Below are 11,636 nucleotides of genomic sequence, written 5' to 3'. Positions count from 1 at the left end.
TTTCTATGTATCTATATCAAGCATTTTAAAAACGGAAATTCCTTTACTACCGTGACAAAAGAGTCTATTTAATAGTAAGAGTAGTAAGTACAAATATTGATGGCATGATCATTTTACACACATACAAATGTATGTATATTTATCTTCTTCTAATTATACGTAAGTATATATAAAACTGATGGTATGCTGATTTGTTTGTTTAGAGTTTAAACGATTGTACCGATTTCCTTCAAATTTGTCTTTCTGCAATTTTAAATGGAACAAAATATGTATTAAGCTGCAGCAGTTTGGGTCCTCAAAACTTTGCCCCCATATGGAGACAAAATTGGAAGATTGAAAATTGTAGTGGGCGTATATTTGTATATCTGGGAAACAATGAGAGCTAGACACGGACAATATTAAAATCCACATGAACAATTTTTCCGGCCGTGTCACCTCCCATATGAAATAAATGTAGAAATTCGTATACATATGTGTACTGAAAACTATTGGAGCTAGAATCCTCAAATTTTGCACAAAAAACTTTAACATCCATGTGAACATCATCCATTGTGCAATAAATTTGGCGGATATTTACTGGACGTTGAATATGGGGTTTTATTTATAAAACTTTTCAGGGTGGCGAAGTTTACTGGGTAAGTAAATAAATTGTAATATAATAAATACTATTTATAATTATAAAATTTTCACCAATATTCAAACAAATATTCTCCATTCTAGCAACACTTTTTTCAAATATGTAAATACAAAACAATGATGGTGAATGGACTTGAAATTTTTACGGCGCAATAAAACTTAAAACAACGAAAATAAATATATTTATATAAAAAAGAGTAAGCCTTCTCTAAAGAATAAAACTGAAAAATGTCTTACGACGATTACGAGTAAGTATTAATTGTTACATGATCTTTTTTATAATTCAGTTTTTTTTTTTTTGGTTTACAACTTTACACATACTGAGATTTTCTTCTGATATATTAAATATACTTATATGCGAATTAAAAAGCAAAAAAAAATTAAAAGAATTAAACAGGTGTAGACAGTCTGACAGATAGACTGAAATGTTCGGAGACGAGTGTGAATGTTAAATATGCTTGATGCCTGGTTTTGCCTGTCTGACTGACTGACTGACTGACTCTGCGCTTTAGAAGAGATTGATGTGAATGTAGGGAATATTTAATTATTTTAAGTTTAATGAACTTTCGGATTTATTACACTAATTAAATTGTAACCATTTATGGTTGAAACATTAATGAGAGTATATACAAAAAAACTTTATAAACAATTACAATATTTAAAGGTTTATGTATAAGTAAGGGAATAATATAATGTAAAACGATCAAAGATAAACTTTAACAATTGCACAATTTTTACAAATAGTTAGAGAATTCATTGTAAAATCCCTTTAAAAATTTGTATATTGGGATCGTATTTACTCAAGTGTTTAGTATTGTATCTAACTGTATAATATAACTGCAAAAATTATACAAAAAAAACTTATTTCCTAATGCAAGAAAATGCCAGTCATTGTAAAATAGACAATGTTTTAATAAACTGTTGTCAGCTGATAATAATAAAAAACTTAAAAACTGATAATAAACTAAAACAAGGTATGTTCATACTAATCAAATATTTAGCACACAATGCGTTAGTACTGATTCCAATTCTACAAAAACGAATTGTAGTTAAACTTAATATTAAGATATGTAAACACGGTTGTCAGATCTTACAACATTAGAAGATCTGGCAATAAATAGTTTTATAGTAACAGGCAATTTGTAAGTTCAGATTGTTGTAAGAAAATCTTACAATTTCATTACAGACAATAAATGTAACTGCCAACAAAAATTGCTAGTTTACAATGTTGTCAGTTTGTTTTTTTTTGACAAAAGTTGTCAGATCTTTAGCTGTTTATGGAAAACACTTATATGACAAAAATTCCATTGTCAGAAATAAAATTCGCACATCTGATAATAAAAATTTTCACGATGCGTTACAATTTTTAAGTAAATTCATACGGTTGTTAGTCATTTTCTAAATATTTATCTGCCAAAGTTGTAAGACTTGATTTTAAGAGTAACGGAATCTTATAAAAGTTAAAAAAGAACAATTAATTTTTTTTGTAAAATATTTTATTAATGTGAATGCTCATAAAACGTCATTTTTAAATTTAGAATGACTAAAATATTGCATTTATATATACAAGGTCGCTAAGATAAGAACGTAATCAGGTAAGAGAGATTGTATCGATCTATGGAATTAAACTTAATTCTTATATAAGTATTAAATAATTTTATAAATGTAAAGTATATTTAGTTAATCGTTTAACCCTACACCACTATATTGAGGAGGGATATTGTTACATAACACTAAAAAAATTGATTAAAATATACTAATCGGTTCAGAATCATTTTCTGAGATGCTTTAGCTATGTCTGTTCGTCTGCCTATGAGTCTGTTCATGTAAACCCTTTATATAAGTCTTAATCATACCTCTTATATATTTTCATTATAATCGGGCCTCATTTGATCCTATCACTCATACAAAGTCCCCTTCAGAATATGACTTGTTGGTCAAAATTATAAAATTATAAGCACTAATATCATGATGATGAAGACGTAACAAAATTTATTTTTCTTTCAATCAACAATTTTCTCTAGACAAAGGAAAAATCGGCTCAGGTTAAAAAATCATCCAAAAAGTCCCCAAATAGGTGGACAAAAAATTAAAAAAAATCTGTTAGATGAAAATGGATCGTTAAGTTTTTGCCAAAATCAAAAGATCACCAAAATTTATTAAGAATTTTTTTAAAAAGAAACTTAATTGAAAATATTCTTTAATTTTTTCAATTAGGTCAATAGTTTTCTATAAACAAAAAATGTATCTAAATTTTTCTCCAGACAAATAATTGTTCCACAATTTTTCCTTAATAAAATTAGGCACCAATTTATATGTTGATCGATAAGTTAATCCAGATAAATTTTCGAAATTGATAAAAATTTAAAAAAATAGAATAAAATTTAAAATTAAATTAACATTTCAAAACAAATCTAATCTCTCTCTTTTTTTGTAAAAAACATTAATCAGATTGAACAAAAAAAATCAAAAGACAAAAAATCTGGCAGCGGGAGGGATTTGATCAACAGCAGACCACACATGAGATCGTTTTACTGACTCATCAAACCGTCTACATTGGTTAAAATTACTTCACTGAATTGTTGTTTTTTTTATTTTATGACATAAAATTTTTGAATAAAATTATTTCTTTTTGTGTCTTTTATTGTTAGTGTAAATGTTCATATAGCAAAATATGAAATATTTGTTAAATAATTTATATTTTTATAAAAAAAATAATATAAATTAACGATTATTTAAACAAAAATCTAAATCTGTAGATTTATGCAAATGAATTAATTATTGAAACCGATTGAATTTTAAGATAATATTTGTTTTTGTTTTATTGAAAGTTAAAAATTGTATTTTAGATGCATAAATTATTAGACATTTAATAATAGACATTTATGCATTTTAAAATAAATGGTTATAGAGTTTATTTAATATTTTTGTAAGAATATTTATTACGTCCTGCTAGAAGGTTAAATGTATTTTGTCACAATGTATTAATAAACAAAATTTATAAGGAATTAAATGTTATATTTTTTTTTAATTTTAAAAGAGCCAACATGAAATTTCTTTAGAAATTATTTTTCTTTTTAATAAAATATTGTTTTGCTGGTCTACATTTCAATTATTATTAAATAGCCACAATAAAAAACTAAAACTATAATAAGATTGCTCATTAATTCTATATATTAAACTAAATTTGACGTCATTTTTGTAAAAAAAAATACTATATTAAAAAAACTTTATTTGACGTCATTTGATAAAAAATGGCGTAATAAAAGTATAGAGACCATACAATTATAACTATATGTTATTAATTTTTTTATAAACTGCTCCCAGTATCTCCTAGAATTGATAAAGACATATTGAGACTTAAGAAAAAACAAAAAAATTTCCTTAAGTAAAATGAGTTGTATAAAAAAACAATGCATTACTCTGTATATAACATTTAGTGAGTGATCGTTTATTATCAATCGTAGTTTTTTTTTGTTCAACAAATTAGTACTTAGTAGCTTCTTTTAGAGAAATCCACAAACTACGATCAGTTAAAGTACAACAAATTTTTAATCGAAGACGTTCGTTCATTCTTCTATGACGGACGAACAATGATCGTAAGGCATGAATCATTCTAATGATATTTTGTCAGGGTGCAGATCGTTCGTTGTTTAATAGTTATGTGTGTGTATGAAAATATCCATATGTATATTACGTTTAACCTAGATTTTGTTTTCAATTTCTACTGGCTTTGATAACTAAAAAAATAGGGTTGAGTAATTAATTTTAAAAAATCGTAACATAAAAATTTATAAATAGTACTTTATTTAAACTTCATATAATTAAATAGTAAATTGATTCAAATAATGTCATATTTTGACAATTATCGATAATTTAAAGAAATATATATTTGATATATTCTCTATTTAATGTCAAAAAACAATGGACTAGACTAAAGATTATAGTCTGTGTATAGTCTAGTTTATTGTTTTTGATTAGACTATAGACTACACCATGGACTAGACTGTAGACGATACTATAGGCAAAACTTTAGACTAGACTAAAATATAGCCTAGACAATAGACTAGACTTTAAAATGGACTATAGACTATAGACTAGACTATAGACCAGACTATAGACCAGACTATAGACTAGACTATAGGCTAGACTATAGACCAGACTATAGACTAGACTATAGACTATACTATAGGCTAGACTATAGACTACACCATGGACTAGACTATAGACTAGACTATAGACTAGACTATAGACTAGACTATAGACTAGACTATAGACTAGACTATAGACTAGACTATAGACTAGACTATAGACTAGACTATAGACTAGACTATAGACTAGACTATAGACTAGACTATAGACTAGACTATAGACTAGACTATAGACTAGACTATAGACTAGACTATAGACTAGACTATAGACTAGACTATAGACTAGACTATAGACTAGACTATAGACTAGACTATAGACTAGACTATAGACTAGACTATAGACTCCACAAGTGCAGCTCTGGTTCTCTCCGGTATTCCACCCATTGATCTTCTTTTACTAGAGCGAGAAGAAATATGGCAGAAGTTAAAAGTAAATCCGGACCATGAATTTAACGCCCAAAGTATTGGGAACATAAAAGAAGAAGCCAGAAATAATCTAATCCTAAAGTGGCAAGAAAGATGGGATTGTGATGAAAAAGGTCGGTGGACTCATAGGTTAATACCATATATCAGAAACTGGATCAACCGAAGACATGGTAATATGCACTATTACATAACACAAATGATGACCGGACATGGTAACTTTAATCTATACCTAATGAGGTTCAAAATCAAAGAAAATTCCTTCTGCGATGACTGTGGGGCAGCTGATGATAATGCCGAGCATGTTCTATTTCTCTGTTCAAAATGGGCTGAAAGAAGACAATCCTTAAATAGATATATTGGAACTACACTAACACCGGAAAATATTGTGTCGGAAATCTTAAAGTCCGAAAATGCATGGAAAAGATGTCACGATTTCATTGTTCGTATAATGAAAAATAGATATCAACGAAACTCTGAACCCCTAATCTCATACGAGGATGGGGGAGTAGGAGAATAGTAAACAAATCGTCCGCCCTGATGAAATGCGAGAGTGGTACCGGGGCTGGGCGAAGAAGCAATCGTGGGGCCACTAGCTGATGGCGCGCTATCACTACGTCCTATCAAAAAAAAAAAAAAAAAAAAAAGACTAGACTATAGACTAGACTATAGACTAGACTATAGACTAGACTATAGACTTGTCTATAGACTGGACTATAGACTAGACTATAGACTTGTTTATAGACTAGACTATAGACTAGACTATAGTCTAGACTATAGTCTAGACTATAGACTAGACTATAGACTAGACTATAGACTAGACTATAGACTAGACTATAGACTAGACTATAGACTAGACTATAGACTAGACTATATACTAGACTATATACTAGACTATAGACTAGACTATAGACTAGACTATAGACTAGACTATAGACTAGACTATAGACTAGACTATAGACTAGACTATAGACTAGACTATAGACTAGACTATAGACTAAACTATAGACTAGACTATAGACTAGACCATAGACTAGACTATAGACTAGACTATACACTAGACTATAGACTAGACTATAGACTAGACTATAGACTAGACTATACACTAGACTATAGACTAGACTATAGACTAGACTATAGACTAGACTATAGACTAGACTATAGACTAGACTATAGACTAGACTATAGACTAGACTATAGACTAGACTATAGACTAGACTATAGACTAGACTATAGACTAGACTATAGACTAGACTATAGACTAGACTATAGACTAGACTATAGACTAGACTATAGACTAGACTATAGACTAGACTATAGACTAGACTATAGACTAGACTATAGACTAGACTATAGACTAGACTATAGACTAGACTATAGACTAGACTATAGACTAGACTATAGACTAGACTATAGACTAGACTATAGACTAGACTATAGACTAGACTATAGACTAGACTATAGACTAGACTATAGACTAGACTATAGACTAGACTATAGACTAGACTATAGACTAGACTATAGACTAGACTATAGACTAGACTATAGACTAGACTATAGACTAGACTATAGACTAGACTATAGACTAGACTATAGACTAGACTATAGACTAGACTATAGACTAGACTATAGACTAGACTATAGACTAGACTATAGACTAGACTATAGACTAGACTATAGACTAGACTATAGACTGGACTATAGACTAGACTATAGACTAGACTATAGACTGGACTATAGACTAGACTATAGACTAGACTATAGACTAGACTATAGACTAGACTATAGACTAGACTATAGACTAGACTATAGACTAGACTATAGACTAGACTATAGACTAGACTATAGACTAGACTATAGACTAGACTATAGACTAGACTATAGACTAGACTATAGACTAGACTATAGACTAGACTATAGACTAGACTATAGACTAGACTATAGACTAGACTATAGACTAGACTATAGACTAGACTATAGACTAGACTATAGACTAGACTATAGACTAGACTATAGACTAGACTATAGACTAGACTATAGACTAGACTATAGACTAGACTATAGACTAGACTATAGACTAGACTATAGACTAGACTATAGACTAGACTATAGACTAGACTATAGACTAGACTATAGACTAGACTATAGACTAGACTATAGACTAGACTATAGACTAGACTATAGACTAGACTATAGACTAGACTATAGACTAGACTATAGACTAGACTATAGACTAGACTATAGACTAGACTATAGACTAGACTATAGACTAGACTATAGACTAGACTATAGACTAGACTATAGACTAGACTATAGACTAGACTATAGACTAGACTATAGACTAGACTATAGACTAGACTATAGACTAGACTATAGACTAGACTATAGACTAGACTATAGACTAGACTACAGACTAGACTATAGACTAGACTATAGACTAGACTATAGACTAGACTATAGACTAGACTATAGACTAGACTATAGACTAGACTATAGACTAGACTATAGACTAGACTATAGACTAGACTATAGACTAGACTATAGACTAGACTATAGACTAGACTATAGACTAGACTATAGACTAGACTATAGACTAGACTATAGACTAGACTATAGACTAGACTATAGACTAGACTATAGACTAGACTATAGACTAGACTATAGACTAGACTATAGACTAGACTATAGACTAGACTATAGACTAGACTATAGACTAGACTATAGACTAGACTATAGACTAGACTATAGACTAGACTATAGACTAGACTATAGACTAGACTATAGACTAGACTATAGACTAGACTATAGACTCGACTATAGACTAGACTATAGACTCGACTATAGACTAGACTATAGACTAGACTATAGACTAGACTATAGACTAGACTATAGACTAGACTATAGACTCGACTATAGACTAGACTATAGACTCGACTATAGACTAGACTATAGACTAGACTATAGACTAGACTATAGACTAGACTATAGACTAGACTATAGACTAGACTATAGACTAGACTATAGACTAGACTATAGACTAGACTATAGACTAGACTATAGACTAGACTATAGACCAGACTATAGACTAGACTATAGACTAGACTATAGACTAGAGTATAGACTAGACTATAGACTAGACTATAGACTAGAGTATAGACTAGACTATAGACTAGACTATAGACTAGACTATAGACTAGACTATAGACTAGACTATAGACTAGACTATAGACTAGACTATAGACTAGACTATAGACTAGACTATAGACTAGACTATAGACTAGACTATAGACTAGACTATAGACTAGACTATAGACTAGACTATAGACTAGACTATAGACTAGACTATGGACTAGACTATAGACTAGACTATAGACTAGACTATAGACTAGACTATAGACTAGACTATAGACTAGACTATAGACTAGACTATAGACTAGACTATAGACTAGACTATAGACTAGACTATAGACTAGACTATAGACTAGACTATAGACTAGACTATAGACTAGACTATAGACTAGACTATAGACTAGATATAGACTAGACTATAGACTAGACTATAGACTAGACCATAGACTAGACTGTAGACTAGACTATAGACTAGACTATTGACTAGACTATAAACTTGACTAAAGACTAGACTATTGACTAGACTATAAACTTGACTAAAGACTAGACTATAGACATGACTAAAGACTGGATTAGACTAGACTATAATTTATACTAGACAATGAACTGCACAAGCTTCCAGCGTTTGAGTTTTTTTTACGGAAAATTTCGAATTTATAGAGAAATTCCAATTAAAATATTTTCTGCAAAAATGTTTAGCAAAATCTGTCACACAATTATGGTCTCATATCATAAATAATTAAAAATAATCGAAAAAATATAAAATTTTCAGAATGTTTCTTAAAGTACTTTTTTAGCACACAATTGTCGTCTCATATCATACCTGAAACATATTGTTGTACCAAATGATGCGATGTGATTTAAATTGAAATATAAGTAAACATTTTTAAACGTTTCTTTTGGATTCAATGGAAAAAACGTGATTTTTATTGTATTTTTTGATTTTAATTCACTAAATAAAAATAATTGTATCAGTTTAGACTTGTAAGCCGGACCTAGGTCTATATGAAACCTTAAACTATAATGGAATTTCATAAAATAATAATAATGAAATTATTTAATTTCACGGAACAAAAACAGTTAAATGTAACAGAGTTCTGTTGTTTTTGTTATTATATGGAATTGTTGTTGTTGTTTGTGTATTTCAGCCGTGTTTCCCTTTGAAGTTAATTTTATGATGGCAAAATGGAAATGCCAATGGTATTTTAGTTGTGTTTTTTTTTTTGCGACGTTATCATTAAAAGAAATTTAAATATATTAACGCGTCGCATATTTTTTTTTTAAGTCAAGGTGAAGGTTTTTCTATTTATTTCAATGTAATTTTTTCTATATTTCTAGAAATTATATTAAAATAAAGGGGCAAATAAAGTGCAGTTGGTTAAAATAAAATCATTTTATAAATGACGGTTTCTGTGGTTGGTAGATTTGAAATAGATTTCGAACTTTGTAGATTTGTATATTTTATGAGCAAAATAGACTTTCTAAGATTTAAAATGATCACATGACAAGAAGACTTAAAGGCATTTATTTTTTGAAATTAATTACTAAAAGAAAATAAAGCTTAATATTAAATGTAAAACAAAACCATTTTGGTTATTCCAATTAACCACCACTTTATACAAGCGAAATAGAAATTATTTTAAAAACCCTATATAAACAATAAAATCCCTCCTAACTAAAATAGTCCATTTCTAACAATAAACATCGTGAAAAAAAACTCCAAATAAAAATAGTACACAAAATAACAATAACACTCATGATTACCCTTAAAGTTAAGATAAAAATATGAATATTTAAAATAAATTATAACACAAAGTAGCTGTAGTATATGAAGTGCGGGTATCGCACTCTAAATAAAGCGAAACACTTCCAAACACTTAAAATTGCACTGCCACTCCTTGAAAAATTTAAACAAAAATATGTATTTACAAAGAAAAACATAAAAAAATTTGAAATTCTAAATAAAATCAATATTGCACACAATGGCCATGGAATTATAAAAAAATACAAAAATTAAAAAAATAAATGTTAAAAAAAACAGCATCAGATAACCCTCAAAATAAATAAATACTCATTATTGTAGCATTAATAACAACAACAGCAACAACTATAAAATTTTAAATAAAACAAAACTACAATGGAGACAACATGCAACTTTAAAAAAAAACTGCAGGCACATAAGACGCAGTCAATCCATGTATGTTTTAAACAGGGTGTTGCATTTAAAAAGAGTTATATGACTATAGACTAGACTATAGACTAGACTATAGACTAGACTATAGACTAGACTATAGACTAGACTATAGACTAGACTATAGACTAGACTAAACTATAGACTAGACAATAGTCTATTATAGTATACTATAAACTATACACTAGGCAATACATTCTACTATAGACTAGACTATTGACTAGACTATAGACCATATAACTCTTTTTAAATGCAACACCCTGTTTAAAACATACATGGATTGACTGCGTCTTATGTGCCTGCAGTTTTTTTTTAAAGTTGCATGTTGTCTCCATTGTAGTTTTGTTTTATTTAAAATTTTATAGTTGTTGCTGTTGTTGTTATTAATGCTACAATAATGAGTATTTATTTATTTTGAGGGTTATCTGATGCTGTTTTTTTTAACATTTATTTTTTTAATTTTTGTATTTTTTTATAATTCCATGGCCATTGTGTGCAATATTGATTTTATTTAGAATTTCAAATTTTTTTATGTTTTTCTTTGTAAATACATATTTTTGTTTAAATTTTTCAAGGAGTGGCAGTGCAATTTTTAAGTGTTTGGAAGTGTTTCGCTTTATTTAGAGTGCGATACCCGCACTTCATATACTACAGCTACTTTGTGTTATAATTTATTTTAAATATTCATATTTTTATCTTAACTTTAAGGGTAATCATGAGTGTTATTGTTATTTTGTGTACTATTTTTATTTGGAGTTTTTTTCACGATGTTATTGTTAGAAATGGACTATTTTAGTTAGGAGGGATTTTATTGTTTATATAGGGTTTTTAAAATAATTTCTATTTCGCTTGTATAAAGTGGTGGTTAATTGGAATAACCAAAATGGTTTTGTTTTACATTTAATATTAAGCTTTATTTTCTTTTAGTAATTAATTTCAAAAAATAAATGCCTTTAAGTCTTCTTGTCATGTGATCATTTTAAATCTTAGAAAGTCTATTTTGCTCATAAAATATACAAATCTACAAAGTTCGAAATCTATTTCAAATCTACCAACCACAGAAACCGTCATTTATAAAATGATTTTATTTTAACCAACTGCACTTT

At 28.9% G+C, this 11,636-nt stretch overlaps 1 long non-coding RNA gene across 1 annotated transcript; it reads left to right on the top strand.

The window, feature by feature from the left end:
- The first annotated feature begins 19 nt into the window (after positions 1-19).
- On the top strand, positions 20-1,211 carry LOC124419863. The gene is made up of 3 exons (XR_006940854.1): positions 20-83; positions 204-635; positions 721-1,211. It is a non-coding gene; the product is annotated as an uncharacterized LOC124419863 (long non-coding RNA).
- Positions 1,212-11,636: the final 10,425 nt, after the last annotated feature.

The sequence above is a fragment of the Lucilia cuprina genome, chromosome 4 (genome assembly GCF_022045245.1).
Source record: "Lucilia cuprina isolate Lc7/37 chromosome 4, ASM2204524v1, whole genome shotgun sequence".
Taxonomy (NCBI): Eukaryota; Metazoa; Arthropoda; class Insecta; order Diptera; family Calliphoridae; genus Lucilia; species Lucilia cuprina.
Note: the sequence above shows the minus strand (reverse complement) of the source record. Positions and strands in the feature narration are given on the sequence as shown.